This window comes from Phocoena sinus, chromosome 11 (assembly GCF_008692025.1).
Source record: "Phocoena sinus isolate mPhoSin1 chromosome 11, mPhoSin1.pri, whole genome shotgun sequence".
Taxonomy (NCBI): domain Eukaryota; kingdom Metazoa; phylum Chordata; class Mammalia; order Artiodactyla; family Phocoenidae; genus Phocoena; species Phocoena sinus.
This window is the reverse complement of record NC_045773.1, coordinates 77,825,338-77,842,501: the sequence shown is the minus strand read 5'-3', so window position 1 is coordinate 77,842,501 and position 17,164 is coordinate 77,825,338.

Sequence of the window (17,164 nt, the reverse complement as noted above, 5' to 3'; positions counted from 1 at the left end):
AGTCCTCGCCTTCAGTCCCAAGATAGTCATCCAGTCAGCTATCACACTTAAGGAATGCCTGCTCTGTGCCAGGCACTGTTTAGAAAATGCAGAGCTGAATACGATATTGCCAGTCTCTGCTCTTAGAGCGTCTGTGAGATAGTGGGGGACAGAAGGTGGTAAACAGTGGGTTGTATACCACATGTGTCAAACATTCAACAAGACAAACCAACACTCAACATCATTTGTTATTCGGGAAAGGAAGATTACAACAACAGAGATACCACTGTACATATTAGAATGGATAAATCTCTTTTAAATGACACCACCAGTTGCTGGTGAGAATACGGAGCAACAGGAACTCTCATTCATTGCCGGTAGTGATGCAAAATGGTACAGTCCCTGGAGCTTGGTAGTTTCTTAAGGAGCTAACTAGTCTTATCCAGCGACTGCACTTCTAGATATTTATTCCAGCTGGTGTCAGACTGTAGGTCTATACAAAACCTAAATGTGAATCTTTATAACAGTTTATCAAAATCACCAAAATCTGGAAGCAACTGAGATGTCCTCCAATAGGTGAAGGGTAAGCAAACTGTGGTACATCCACACAACACAGTATTCAGTGAGAAAAAGAGTGAGATAACGTGCCATGCAAAAACATAGATTTATTTCACTGATTGTGTATCACGAAGTGAAAGAAGCCAGTATGAAAAAACTACATTCTGAATGATTTTTATTTACATGACGTTCTGGAAGAGGCAAAACCATAGAGATGGTAAACAGATCAATGACTGTAAATCTAAAGCTATTCTTAAATAAAAAGTTTAATTAAAAAAAAAAGACAACCTGCAGAGGAGGAAAGATTTGGGGAAAAGATAATAATTCCTTTTAAGACATGTTATATTTGAGGTGTCTATGAAAGGTCTAGGTGGAGATATGCATTTATTCACTTATTCAACATATACTCATTGAATATCTACTATGTACTAGACACTGTTCTATGAATTATACAAAACAAAATTCCTGTTTTCATCAAACTTATAGTGAAAAAGACAAATGTATAGTAAATAATTATAAAATAGGCATACTATTACCCGCCAATAAGTGCTATGAAGGATGGTGACGTGAACTGGTATTAGAGGGGACCTGATACCTAGGTAACAATTAAGTTTGTGGGCTTATAATTGAACATAGGTGTCTAACGAGGAGACAGAGATCATTCCAGAGCCTAAAAAACCCCATACAACTCTGGTTGCTCAATTTGGTTCCATTCCAAGGTGATCTGAACTAGCCAGTGATATTGTAAAATAGGTTAGAAACCATTTCTTCTTTGGGGAGAATGAAGGTCCAAATCCCTTGGCTTTGAGAGTGATCCTGAATACTGGCAATCAAGGCTGAGTATGCAGAACTCTAAATGCAGACAGAGGGAGAGACCATTGAAAGTAAAGCCATAATTTGAGGTCGTATATTCTAAATGGCTGTGAATAAAATGATTTGGGGAGCTTCTAAAAATATATGGTCCCTCTGCTGGGCCTCACTGCCAAAGATTCAGATTAAGCAGATGTGGGTTGGATATCATCCGTGTGATTCTGAGGTCTTGTTTTGGGTTAAGGTTGAGAGGATGAGGATACCAGGCAAGGGTAATATGATCAGCAAATGCAATCTGGAAGCACAGCCGGAGTCACAAGCGTGAAAGAGGAGATATGAAATGTAACATTAATGGACACAGAATAATTGATGACGTTATTTTGTCAAGACTGAGGAAATGGGAGATGTTGGGCCTAGATGAGAGAATTGGAAGGGGATGCACTTAGGAACAGAGGCCAGGATATTATTCTAAGGATAATCTAAGTGTATCTTATCAGCAAGGATAAGTGGTAGACAAGGATGGGAATAAAGAATACCAGAGATACTGGTAAGCATCAAGAGGAAAAAGTGAGCAGTTCTCACGGCACTGGGAAATTACCTGGGTAGTCCTTCGAGGGATGTGGAGGAGGCAATAAACACTATTAGCCCCTTAGGAACTGTGAGGGGCTTAAAACTTTCTCAAGCCTGAGATTTGGAGGTAGAGAGTACATTAGTCAGAGAGGTTTTGTTAGAAGTAACAGAAACCAGCTCTGATAATTTAAGTGGAAAATAAGTGCACTAAAAGGATGGTGGGACGGACTTCCCTGGTGGCACAGTGGTTGAGAGTCCGCCTGCCGATGCAGGGGACACGGGTTCGTGCCCCGGTCCGGGAAGATCCCACATGCTGCAGAGCGGCTGGGTCCGTGAGCCACGGCCGCTGGGCCTGCGCGTCCGGAGCCTGTGCTCCGCAATGGGAGAGGCCACAACAGTGAGAGACCCGTGTACTGCAAAAAAAAAAAAAAAAAAAGGATGGGGGGTAGCTCTCATGGAGTGTAGAAAATGAGGGGTTAAACAGTAGATCTTCCCTTATGCCCTTGGACCACTGGGCCCCCAGAAACTGCATGGAGAAGGCTGACCCTATACTTTCTAGGTTTTCTCTACTTCCTTCAAGAGCTGTAAGTAGGGAAAAACAGACCAGTGGATGAATATGTCATGGGCCGTCAGGGACAGTCTAGACCTTGAGTGAACTGATACCATTTACATGAGAACTGGCCCCATACTTAGGCTGGGCTGAGCCTATAGGCAGCACTGTGACTGCCTCACCTTCAACCAAAAAGGGAGAGAAGAAATATTGCGAGGCTTGATCAAGCTGGAGCAAGGACTTCAAAGCTAGGGTGTCAATTTCAAAATAAGATTATCGTAAACAGAATTCAAAACTTAAGCCAGCTGATATGGAGCCAATCCAGGCCATACCTTTGTGAAGAATGTTGCTAACATCTTAATTAGTGATATCCCCAGCATAATACTTGGTCAGTCATGACTTAAACTACAAAAAGACATCTCCTTCAGTCTGGTTTACTTCAGTTTCCCCATGTTAAGTCTTGTCTTACCATCTACATTACACTTTCCTGAAAGCAAAGACGACTCAATCTTGCCATTTTATGCCTTCCCCCCACCCCACCCAGTACTTTGCCGAATACTAAATCTATAGTAGGTGCCCAATAATTTTTGTGAAAACAATAAATGGATATTTGGATAGATGGATAGAAAGATGGACACAGACGGATGGATGGATGAATGGATAAACATATTCCATAAAACCCCTGCATTTCTTTATAAGGGACAGTAGGGTCAATCTCAGTAACAACTATGAACAATCATTTTATCTAGTTAGAGCCACATGAATCTGCAGACCCTGTTCTGAAGAACAGGTCAAGCTCTTCCAGCATATTTGAGATCCATACCCCTGCAGATGGATCAAAGGAAAACCAGATTTTAGATTTTGGTTGTTATGAGTTGAACTGTGTTCCCCCCACAAAAATATATGTTGAAGTCCTAACCCCTAGTACCTCACAATGTGACCTTATCTGGACATGCATTCTTTACAGAGGTAATCAAGTTAACATGAGGTCATTAGGGTGAGCCCTAATTCCATATGATTGGTGTCCTTATAAAAAAGGAAAATCTGAATACAGACACACGAAGAGACACAGGGAGAAGACATCCATCTACAAAATAAGAAACATTTGAGGCTACCAGAAATTAGCAGAGAAGCATGGAACAGATCTTTTCTTAACACCTTTAGAGGGAACATGGCTTTGCCAACACTTTGATTTCAGACTTCTAGCCTCCAGAACAGTGAGACAATAAATTTCTGTTTCTAATTAATCCAGTTTGTGGTCTTTTGTTATGGCAGCCCTACCAAACTAGCACAGTTAGAAACAAGACATTTTTGGTGGGGAAAAGGAATGTCTGAACACATTTGTGCACCTGTTTCCTTAATATCAAAAAGACTTTTGATCTTTTAGTTCTTATTATTTTATAGAAAACTAAGGACAATAATCTCGGAAATTTTTTGACAAACTCACAAAGTATGGAACTCACCATCTGAGGAGACACAAGTAGATAACCCTTTCCAGGCATTTTGCTGTCAAGGGGAGAAAAATGGTGGTAGACGAAAGTCAAAATAGGGTTATGAGAAGAATTTTTTCTTTTAATGGGAAAACTAGAGTATGTTTGCATGATGATAAGACAGGGAAAAGAAGAGAATTGTGTAGATGAAATGGAACAGGATCCAGTGTAGGGTGGGTACATCCCAGACCGTGTACCTGTAGTACTAGTTTTTTTTCTTGCTTCTCCATACCTTCTGAAACATGATTTTTAAAAACTACAAAAATCCTATATTAAAACTTTACCTTGCCAAAAAGAGGAATTAGGGGGTGATTAATCTCATTATAAAAAAATTTAAATAGTAAGCTCCCCTAGTCCATTTAAAGGATTTTTAATATTGAATTTGCACTCTACTTTTTTTTAAGGAGAGAGTCCATTGCATAACATGGGGTACATCTGTATACAGTTACACAGTACAGAGGTACACAGACGTGCGGCTACACAGTTACACCTATAGTTTAGTAATTTAAGGTAAAATATAGGGCATTCCCCTAAAGACTTCAACTTTAATAATTTAGGGGAGATTGTTTTGTTTAATTTTATCCTGGCAGGATTACGGGTTGGAGGTTGTTGACACGTTAGTATATTTTTAACTTGAGTGGATGTTGCAGCTGTCTGAGAATACACTGTTTGTTTCTTTCCTAAATTAAGAGGCTCAAATATAATTTTTGGTCTCCTTCAATGCCTCAGTGCTTTTATATATTCTGCACAAGTGCCTCAATGTTCCATTCTAACTATAAAATATAATAATGCATTAAAGGGAGGTGGTAACGTTTATCATAAAGTTATAGTTTTTCCACTTTGCTTTCCAAATCTATTTAAGCTAGCACAAAGCATAGTTCCTTTATAATGCTTATGTTCATAGTAAAAGCATATAAATAAATATTCCATCCACTGAACTGGTTCATAAAGAGAATGTTATAGGAAGGGATAGTTTAGGTAACATCAGTACATATGTGTAAACCCCATATAACTTAGGCCATAAATTTACAGGATCTCAAACTCTTTGTGCTGAGAGTTCATACAAACTTATTAATGAGATCAGAAGATAGCACCCTGTAATTATTATACTGGTGGAGTTCCTGTTTTACCTCTAAGAAAATGGAGTTTAATTAAATTACAGCTCTAGATGATTAACTAAATCATCTAGAAGGAAAAATTAAATGTGAAAAATGCAGCTAATCGTCTGAATCTTTACTATCCACTATGGTAGCCATAATCCCACTATAGCTACAGAGCCCTGGAAATGTGGCTACTCTTATTTGAGCTGTGTAAAACAGACACCAATTCCCAAGACTTCATATTAGAAAGAATACAAACTAACTCATCAATAATTTTTACATTGATTACATATTATAGTAATATTTTGAATACATTGGATTAAAATAACATATTATTGAGATGAATTTCATGTTTTTTTTATTCTTTTAAATGAGGCTACAAGAAAATTTTAAATGACATATGTGGCTTGCATTTATATCTATAGGATAATGCTTCTCTACATGTTTGCAAATCCTACTTTCTGCATAATCCACGGGGGGGAAACATAACTGGTTGATTATCTGCCAGTTATAGTTTGCTGACTACAGTGATTACGAACATAGATTAAGAAACCAGAATGTCTGTCTCTACATTCTGACTCTACATCTTCATAGTTACCTACTTATCTTTGCTGAGTCTTAGTTTTCACAGCAGGAAAATGGGGGTTTAGGGGCACCTGCCTCATATAATTTATTAGGAGGACTTAATGAGGTAATTCGCCCAATGATTTTAGCAGAGTGCCAGCCTTGTGTAGTAACCAAGAGCTGACAATTTTTGTTTAGACGGAGTTGAATTTTTTTAAAATTTGAATTTGATTGCCTGTAGGCGGGGCATATATTCTCCAGTTTAGCCACAGGCCCTACCATTCTCTATTGTTTATACACAATTGTTTGAACTGTCCTTGTCCTGGGAACATTTAAGTTTGTAAAAGTGCCGTGGAATTATTCAAAACAAACACTTTTATCACCAGATCAGAGGAACTGCAGGCTAAATAGGGATACGAACCAATCAAAAATGCACATGCGGGCTTCCCTGGTGGCGCAGTGGTTGAGAGTCCGCCTGCCGATGCAGGGGACACGGGTTCGTGCCCCGGTCCGGGAAGATCCCACGTACCGCGGAGCAGCTGGGCCTGTGAGCCATGGCTGCTGAGCCTGCGCGTCCGGAGCCTGTGCTCCGCAGCGGGAGAGGCCACAGCAGTGAGAGGCCCGCGTACCGCAAAAAAAAAAAAAAAAAAAAAAAAGGAAAAATGCACATGCTTCTATTAGTGATTCTATCTATCATCTCTCTATCTGTCTGTCTATCTACTATATTCAAAATGTGCCTCTCTCATTGAATTCCCCACACACAACCCAGTGATCAATACTGCTAGCATTAAATCATATTATCATGGCCCAAAGATATCTGAAGTATTCTTCACCAAACATACCAACAGTGGGTTTTACAGCAGACCTGAGAGGTAAACTGACTAAAGTCCTCCAGGCCCAAGGAAGGAGGGAGGAAGCTAGCATGTTAAAATATTCTATGTTAATAAATGAGATAACTAGTATCCATTTAGGCACAGTTGATAGCTGAGGCAATCATGCAGTTAATTAAAATATCCAGATAGTTTATAAAACACTGCTATGGTGTTAGAGATCAGACAATGTTATTACTTCACTTCTGCTTTCTCTTCCTTTATTCTTATCATAAACACTTGGAAGCACATTCCACATACAGAGTATGTCCCTTTAGACAAAATCCCTAATCTCCTTGAACACTGAATTCTATTCAAAATGACCTACAAGACCCTAAATGGCTGGCTCACTCCTTACCTCTTACCACTTCCCTAGTTCAGTCTTATGGTGATGTAGCCACTCTGGTTTCCCAACTACTCTCTGAAAGTCCAAGTCTGTTCCCACCTCTAGGCCTCTGCACATACAGTTCCTTCTGCCAAATACTCTTTCCCTAGATACCCACCTGCCTCCCTGGCTTGTCCTTGGCCTCTGGCCACCTTGTCTAAGACTGTATTTATTCATCATTGCAATCCTAACATGGTTTTTCTTTCTCTCACATTAGTTTTCACACAGGATGTATTATTATCATTCTGCACATTTTACATATTTTTCTTTTCTAAAATTATCTGTGTTCCTGCTAGAATGTAAACCCCACGACAGCAAGGATTTTTGTTCATTTTGTTCATTGTTGTATTCTTAGGGCTTAGAAAAATATAAAATATAATAAATAACGATAATTGTTAAGAAATAAGATAATGTAGAAAACAGAGAAAAGAGGTGCGTGTGAAGGATAAAGTGTTGGCCTACAGGGCCTCACTGAGAAGGTGCATTTGAGGAAACATCTGAAGGTCAGGGAACAATCAGGGGCGAGCATCAAAAGAAAAAATTGCAGGACTTCCCTGTGGCTCAGTGGTTGAGAGTCCACCTGTTGATGCAGGGGACACGGGGTCCGGGAAGATCCCACATGCCGCGGAGTGGCTGGGCCCGTGAGCCATGGCCGCTGAGCCTGCGCGTCCGGAGCCAGTGCTCCGCAACGCGAGAGGCCACAACATGAGAGGCTCGTGTACCGCCAAAAAAAAAAGAAAAAAAAGAAAAGACTCTGAGTAGAAGCAGACTTGACACGTAGATCCCACATACATTGCTCATGAATCAGAAGACTTAATGTGGTTAAAATGGTAATATTCCCCGGCTGATCTGCAGTCTCAACAAAATCCCTATCGGAATCCCATCTGATTTCTACATATAAATTGACAAGCTGATTTTACTCTTCATCTGAATTTGTAAGGGACCCAGAGTAGCCAAAGCAATCTTGAGAAATCGAACAAAGTAGGAGGGTTCATATTTCCTTATTTCAAAACTCACTACAAAGCAACTGTAATCAAGACAGTGTGGTACCAGCACAAGGTCAGACATTCAGATCAATGGAATGGAATTGAAAGTCTATAAATAAATCCATACATCTATGGTCAACTGTTTTCAGACAAAATTTCCAAGATGATGCAATGGGGACACAATAGCCTTTCAACAAATGGTGCTGGGACAACTGGGTAGCCCCATGCAGAAGAATTAATTTGGACCCTTATCTCACACCATATGTAAAAACAAACTCAAAATATATCAAAGGCTTAAAATAAGAGTTAAAACTACATACCTTAGAAAAAAAATAGAGGGGTAAACCTTCATGGTTTACCCTTGGTTTGGGCAAAAAATTCTTAGACATGACACCAAAAGCACAAGCATCAAAAGAAAAGTAATAGGTAAATTTGACTTCATCAAAATTAAAAACTTCCGTTTTTCAAAGGATACCATCAAGAAAGTGAAAAAACAATCCACAGAATGGAAGAAAATATTTGCAAATCATGTATCTGATAAGGTACTTTTATCCATAATACATAAAGAACTCTTACAACTCAATAGTAAAAAGGCAACCCAGTTACTAAGTACGCAAAGGATATGAATAGACATTTCTCCAAGGAAGATATACAAATGGCCAATAAGCACCCAAAATGATGCTGGAAATCACTAGCCATCAGGGAACAACAAACTAAAACTATAAAGACAGGCCACTTCATAGCCACTAAGTTGGCTATAATCAAAATTACTTACAACTAATAACAACGGTTTGTGAGGATATAGAAAAGTTGGAATCCTCATACATGGCTGGAGACAATATAAAATGGTAAAGCGAGTTTGGAAAAGTCTGGCAGTTCCTCAAAAGATTAAACACAGAGTCACCATATGATTCAGAATTCTACTCCTGGATATATATGTAAGAGAAATTAAGACAGATGTCCACAAAGAAACTTAAACAAAAATGTTCATAGCTGCCTTATTCACAATAGGCCAAAGGTGGAAACAACCCAGGTGTCAATTACTGATAAAAAGAGAAACAAAATATGGTATATCCGTACAGCGGAATATTACTTGGCCATAAAACAGAAAGGAAGTACCGATACATGCTACAACATGGATGAACCTTGAAAACACGATGCTAAGTGAAAGAAGCTAGTCACAAAAGATAACATATATTCCACTCATATGAAATGTCCAGAACGGGGAAAGCTATGTTGACAGAAAGTAGGTTAGTAGTTGCCTACAGCTAGGAGGAGGGGGTTGGGAGAATAGGGGGTGAGAGCTAAAAGTGTATGAGATTTATTTTGAGAGTGTTAAAATACTCTAAAATTCACCATGGTGATGGCTCTGAGTCCTGGAATTCAGGGGTTCAGATTTCCTGGCAAGTAGCAGGTTCACACTAAACATACATTGAATAAACTGCGGTCAATTTCCTACATTTTTATCAGTGGTGCTGTGCATAGGAGACTGGATACTTAGATACAGAAAAGTCAAGTCTAGGGTTAAAAGGAAGCAAAGTGATTTTATTTTAATGCTTATAGTTAGCATTACTCACTTAAAAATAATGAAAAATGCTTCTGGGGTGAAAAATTGATAAACATAGCCAACATTGAATGAAGTGATTAATGATGTTCCTTCAATAGGAACGCAGAGGTTGCCACAAAGACAAACTTCTAAGATATATTCATTGTCTGAAAATGTGCAAAGGTAGCCTTTTTAGTTTTGCTTAGTATGGGTATTCGGATGGAATGACTGCCCAGTTGATCAATTTGTTAACCAGAAACCCCATTCAAGAGGGCAGTGCCAGCATGCTGCCTCTTTGAAGGCTCCTTTAAGTTTCCCTGCCCATACAGATGCTGCGAATCAAGTGCAGCACCCAGGTGTTGTGCAGTTCCAAATGGGGAGCACATTAGAGCTTAAAAACTTACATGACTCATACCTCTTGGTGTTGCCCACGCCTAAATCCACTGTTGTTTAGTTCTAGGTCATCAATAGGTTTCTGCTTGGCTGATGGCTTAAGCTCAACCCCACAGATAAGTCTAGAAAGCTTGGTATGCAAACCTCTCTTGGTGTAAGGAGGGGCAGGGAAGGAATTCCCAACTTTTAATGTCTCTATATGAGAAAGATTTGTTGTTCAATAAGTTCAGCTTTAGACTCTTTTACATATGATTTTGGAAAATATACCTTTTGCACAGCTGTCTCGGGATGGTTCATCTATGTTGGGGGGGAGTCGGGGTGTGGGAGAGGGTGATTATGGTGACACTCGGTATCCCATGGTCACAGATTGCAACAGTTGATTCTGTTCTACAGAAAAATCTGTTAACTTTCATTGACTATGCCTCCCATGCATCCTAATACATGATCTGGAATCCTGACACCTTAACTTGGTAGCTGCGTGATACTGAGCAAGTGACTCAACCTCTCTGAGCCTCAGGTTACTCCTCTGTAAAATGACAATAATAATTGTACCAACTTCTTTGGGATATTATGGGGATTAAATGGATTCGTTCATATAAAGCCATTTATACAAGTTAATTCACACAAATTCTGCTCTCAAACAACTTAAATTCAGAAGAGAGAAAGGCAGACATAATTATAAACTCAAAACAGAATCTTATGAATTTATAGAATTTGCAACTCATTTAAACCTTCCCCTGGAAAACAAAACATTAAACCCATAAAAGAAAAGATAGAATAATTCAATTCTATAAAAATAAAAAAAAAAATCTGTGTGTGGCAAAAACTTCCATAAGTAAAACCAAAACGAAAAAGATTACTAACTGGGGAACATATGTGTAACACATATTTCTTTAAAACACAAGGAGCGGGCTTCCCTGGTGGCGCAGTGGTTGAGAGTCCGCCTGCTGATGCTGGGGAGGCGGGTTCGTGCCCCGGTCCGGGAGGATCCCACGTGCCGCGGAGTGGCTGGGCCCGTGAGCCATGGCCGCTGGGCCTGTGCGTCCGGAGCCTGTGCTCCGCGGCAGGAGAGGCCCACGTACCGCCAAAAAAAAAAAAAAACAAACGAAAAAAAAACACAAGGAGCTTATATAAATAAATAATAAATATACCAACAAACTAGTGCAAAAAAAAAATGGGCAAAATGCATTAACAGGTCTTCCCTGGTGGCACAGTGGTTGAGAGTCCGCCTGCCGATGCTGGGGAGGCGGGTTCGTGCCCCGGTCCGGGCGGATCCCACGTGCCGCGGAGCGGCTGGGCCCGTGAGCCATGGCCGCTGAGCCTGCGCGTCTGGAGCCTGTGCTCCGCAACGGGAGAGGCCACAGCAGTGAGAGGCCTGCGTACCGCAAAAAAAAAAAAAAAAAAAAAATGCGTTAACAGAAAATTCACCAAAAAAAGAAATACAAATAAATGGCTCTAAAACATATTAAACTATGCTCAAACTCATTCCTAATCAGGGAAATGCAAATTGAAACTACACAGATACTATTTTGCACCTCTCAAGGAGGCAGGTAGTTTATGTGAAACACTTTCATACACTGCTTAGTACAACCTCTATGGACGTAAGTTTGGCACTATCCAAAGACTTATAAATGAACACACCATGTGACCCAGCAATTCCACTCAGAAATGTATGCTGCAGATACACTTAATATTTCCACAGTGATCAACATGGAAAGTTAGTCCTTATAGCATTATAACATTTGCATGTTTTACATATTTAGAAATGACACTATATGACTGTACAGTTGTACAACTTTTCTTGGGAACAGTATGGATATTTACTTTTAAATATATAATCCATGTATGTATGATTTGAAATGAGCATCCATTTTGATGGAGTAATTTCATTTCTAAGACTGGTCCCTTAAAAATAATTAAAATATACACTGAAGATAAATATAGGAGCTCATATACCCCATATACTATAAGCTCTGTGTTGGAAAGACTATGTCTGCTCTCTTCACAACTGGATCCCCAGTGCCTAGCACAGCAGTGGCACAGAGTGGCACTCAATAATATTTATTTAATGGATGAATGAATGTACACATACAAAGGTTTATACGCAAGGATGTCCACTTCAGTGTTTTCATCATTGTGAACAGTGGAAATCCTCAACAGCCATCTGCAGAAGGCTGTTTAAAGCTGTCCATTCCACTTAGAACAGAATCCACGCTCCCCCCATCATCTATAAAACATCTATGACCTGGTTCCAAGCCATGCCCAGTTCTCGTCTCCCACCCTTTCCCTTGTATATACTCCATTCCAGACACAGTGCTCTCCTTGCTATTTCTCAAACAAGCCATGCATGACCTCCCCTGTTTCTTCTGTCTGGACACTCTTCTCCTTGATATGCACATGGCTTTCCAAGTCTCAGCTCAATACCAGCTGCTCAAGAGCCGTGGCCAGCCCATCTAGAACAGCAATCCCAATCCCTTCACCTTGCCCTCCTAACCTTGCTAAATGTTTTTTTTTTTTTCCTTTACTCGTAGAGCAATACTCGGTAAGAATCATTGAAATTGTTGAAAAATAATTTACAGGCAGTCCTCACTATACACAGGTTCCGTCCAGGGATTCAACCAACCACGGATCTGGATCCCATGGATACCGAGGGCCAACTGTACTACAACATTTTGTAAAAGGTATCCATGGATTTTGGTATCTGCAGGGATCCTGGAATCAATCCCCTGAGAATACAGAGGGCCGATTATAATGCCTAAAAAAAAAATCAGGCTTTATTACTCATAATATGAATGTGCACCAAAATGCCAAGGAAGCATCTTATCTCTCTAGTGAGGCTAGTAACATATTTCTCAATGTAAACTTATCTAGGAGTAGAGACAGGCCTTTCAGGTTAAAAAAAAATGGCTAGACCTGCTGATGCATGTGTGGGTAGTCAACCTGCAGAAGCGCTCAGTTTTGCATTTTTTCTAGTTGCAGATATGGGAAGATAAATGATAGCATATTCCCTTTTTTAAATTCTGAAGACAGCTCTGTAGATCAACGCATAGACCCCCACATATAAATAACTTCCATACTTTAAAATAAAATAAATGCATATTAACTAAATACAGTAGAAACAATGAAAAATATTAGGAAATTAATATTTGATAGGAAACAGAATAAAATCAAGCCACCTCTGAATTTGTGTTTTCTAGATTCACATCAGCAAGACCTCAAGCCAAGTGGGTTTCATTTACACTGTTTACCTTTCCTTCAATTAAGATGAGAGAATTGATTTAAAATATGAATTCCAGGCAATCCTTTTCTTCATAAATATTAAAATGCCAGCAATGTTGAAATAATTAAGGCTGAACTGAAACATGATGGTTTCCAAGTTGCAGCGCTTCCAGTGGTAAAACCTTGATGTTCACTTACCAGGTCAGAAGAGCATCCTTGCAGAAATTGGGTTCAGATTATTACAGTCACGTCTCAGTATCAATACACAATCAAGTTCGCACTGGAACTTTGCAACTTCGGTGGTCACTCTCTTAAAGAAAAATAAGTATGCTCTTTTTAGACCTGAGCTCACAAGTAATCATTTAACTAATGTTAAATAAACCAGTCTTCAAGGGGAGTAATCATATGGTTAAACATTTTTTTTTTTCCTGATTGCTTTTACATCAGAATTAAATGAAAATCCTACTTGGGAACCCCAGGCAAAAGTTTCCACCTTTAAGCCTTTTTAAAAGAACTCAAATGATATTGATCGACCAACAAGGACCTACTATATAGCACAGTGTACTATACTCAATATCTTGTAATGACCTATAATAGAAAACAATCTAAAAAAGAATATATATATATGTATACTTACGTACATATATATATATAATTGAATCACTTTGCTGTACACCTGAAACTTACACAGCATTGTAAATCAACTGCATTTCAATAAACATTTTAAAAAAAGAACTCACAGCCTCATTCCCCACCTTGGGCAAGCTCCACCTGGGTTCAGCGGAGGTGACCTGCTCCGTCCTGAGCTCCCAGATGGGCCCCAAGTAATGGTGCAGATGAATTACCGCCCCACACACACATCCACATTCACTCTTACACTCATACACATGATTCTTAAGAGGCACCAGGTGAACCTTCCTCTTCTCATTTTACGTACAGAAAATCTGAGGTATGCAGAGAGAACAGCATCCTTCTCCTGAGTGTGAGAAAGTTCTGGAACACTTGGAAGAGCAGAGTAAGAGACTTCCAGACCCAAGCACTGGATACGGAACAGGAAAAGGGCTGGGACTAATCAGAACTGGGGTGGTTCCCTTAATAATAGATATTGCTTTCATGATGATAAGAAAACATTCCAGGAAGTTGCAAGGGAGAGAAAAGGAGAAGAAACTCTCTCTCCCCTCTCTGTCCTCTGAAGGAAGCAGCCTCAGCTCCTTGCAGAACGACAACCCTGAGGATACAGCAGTTGTCTTCAAATCTGTGACCATAAAAAATCATTATCTCTGTGAAATACAGCAATTTGGGAGATAATCAAACGGTGACCAGGGGGCAGAGCTGCCAATCTGAAGGATTATGCTCTCTCGCCCCGCCTGCGCCTGACCTTCCTGGGAGCCAGCTGTCAGCGCAGCAAAGACGCCCAGCCACTCCAGGCACACTCATTAGGCTGCCTTTGGTGCAGGAGCATTTGCATAACACCCCGGCTTTCTTAATTAGTACTTCATTTCTCCCTTGACTTATTTTGTGGCCAGGTTCACAGTCTCTCCTCCTGGATTCTCTTCCCCTCTCTGAAATGTACCGGGGGTCAGAGCAGGTGGGCTGGGAGCGGGAGAAGGAAAAACGAACAGGACTTGCAAATGAAGACGCTGGTAATTAGAAATGAATATTTTCAGATTTGTGTCAGGTTTCTTCATGGAAAAACTAGGAAAAGAGATTGCTTGGGGAGAAATTTATCCTGGCAACTTCTGATTCTACTATACAACCATGGGCTGCGGGATGGATATGCCGGGCACATCCATTGGCCTCTTCTGCACCTTGACTTAGAACACATCCTCTTGGGGGTAATGAGCCTTTGGTTTTAGATTTTCAAAATTAACATGGATTCCATCAGAGGGAGGAAGCGTGGTGTCTTAGTGTGTCTATCCACTAATCAGCTGAACTGGTCTCAAATTCTAACGAGGGGTTGGTGCATCTCTTCCTAGCAGTTCTATACATTTCCAGTTTCTTCCCCCAAACTCTCCCTGGCTGGATTATTCTATACAAGGGAAATGAAAATAGCAGCAAATATATTCAACATGTGATTATTACAATTCTCCATTATGGAGAATTCAGATCCAAACAAAATCAAGCTACTCTTCTCTTGAAGCTACGATGTATTTTACCTGATCTGAGTAGATCAGGAGTAGAAATGCCTCAGCTTCCCCACTTAGTGGCTATGGCCCGGGAGAACAGAGAATCTTGAATTCTGCTCAGGAAGAGCAGGCAGATTCTGTTATGGGCCCAGGAGACACCTGATGGTTTCCTAGAAGAAAACAGAAAGTAACCGTTATTAAAAGCCATAATAGGTGATACTGAACTTAGTTCCGAGATGTATGAATCACATCAATAGATATCATTGCTGTGCACCTGGAACTATCACAACGTTGTTAATTGGCTGTACCCCAATATAAAATAAAAAGTTTTTAAAAAATAATAATAATTTCTAAAAAGCCTCACTTATTTTAGCATCCACTGTATTCCCTTCATTTCTTCAAATATTTTAACTCTGTAAAGTAAATCATTCTATGTGCACTACAATACTCACAGGAATTTTTTTCGACCAAATATCTAATAAAACTTGATCCTTATGGAAAGTAGGATGTTGGACAGAGTGGACTAGGACGGTAATAAGAAAGTATAAATCCTCATAAGCCGCAGTCGAGTTGAGGAGAAAAGACGCAGGCGCTAGCAGGATGATAGCTATTGCGTGGCAAGGAAGGAATGAAGGTGTCTTGGCCAGGGGCTTTGTAGCCTTACTGGAAATGGGAGTTCATCTGCTGTTTGCTCTTATAATGTGAGTCCTAGGATCGCTAAGTAGAATATATTTATGGCCACATCCCGTCTCTGCATGTGTATGTAACATAATATTTCCTTTCTGTCTCTCAGTTTCCTCTTCTTCAAAATACACATGAACCCAATCTACCACCAGTAGTCGTTAGAGGATTTACCTGATGCTTCTCAATACCAGTAAAAAGATTAATTGGTGAATGTCATGTATATAAAACACCCCAAATTTTATTCTTTATTTCCATGGTTAAGTAGGGGCTAAATGAAAAGCTAAAACCTAAACACCAGAATCTTTAAGTATGGCTGCCTAAGGGAAAGAAGTCTTTAAGGCAGACTTTTTAGTTATTTCAGCCATTAAAAAAAAAGTAACTGACAAAGTATTCAGAGTGAGCTAGTGTACATAGTAATAATCTAAAACAAAATTTAGTAAAAGTTTATTTTTTTTAACTAGAAATGTATTAGATGATGTTTATGGGGGAGGGGCAGAGGTTTGCCTACTTGAAGCTTGTATTAAAATTAAAATGCATTTTGACTGCATTTGTGCTAAACATTTTAATCTGTCATGATCACTTTGAAAATTGTTAACCTATTTTTCTTTTTTTTTTTTTTTTTTTTTTTTTTAAAACAAGTAAATTTAAGGACATATTTTATTGAACTGAATATATTCAGATATTATCATTTCAACATGTGACACAAGCCTCATTTCTTTTTGCGGTACGCAGACCTCTCACTGCTGTGGCCTCTCCCGTCGCGGAGCACAGGCTCCGGACACGCAGGCTCAGCAGCCATGGCTCATGGGCCCAGCCGCTCCGCAGCATGTGGGATCTTCCCGGACCGGGGCACGAACCCGCATCCCCTGCATCGGCAGGCGGACTCTCAACCACTGCGCCACCAGGGAAGCCCTAACCTATTTTTCTTTAAATATGACTCATTTCCTCCTTCAGTGAGCTCTGTAACTAAGCCAACATAAAGTTTATAGCTTCAGTGTAAACAGTATCTTGACATTACAGAGGGAAGAAGTACTTTAAAAAAAAAAAAATCTCATGTAACCCCAAACTAGCTGAATCTATTTTGCTATAACTATTAAAGCACATACATACATACAAATAAAAATAAATTAATTAAATAAAACAAGACTTTGAACATTAATTCAAGAAAGGAAACATTTCAACTCCAAACCATTATTTCGGAGAATTCTGAATTCTATGTCAAAGGACATAATTTATTTATTTATTTATTTATTTTCCGGTACGCGGGCCTCTCACTGTTGTGGCCTCTCCCATTGCCGGACGCGCAGGCTCAGCGGCCATGGCTCACGGGCCCAG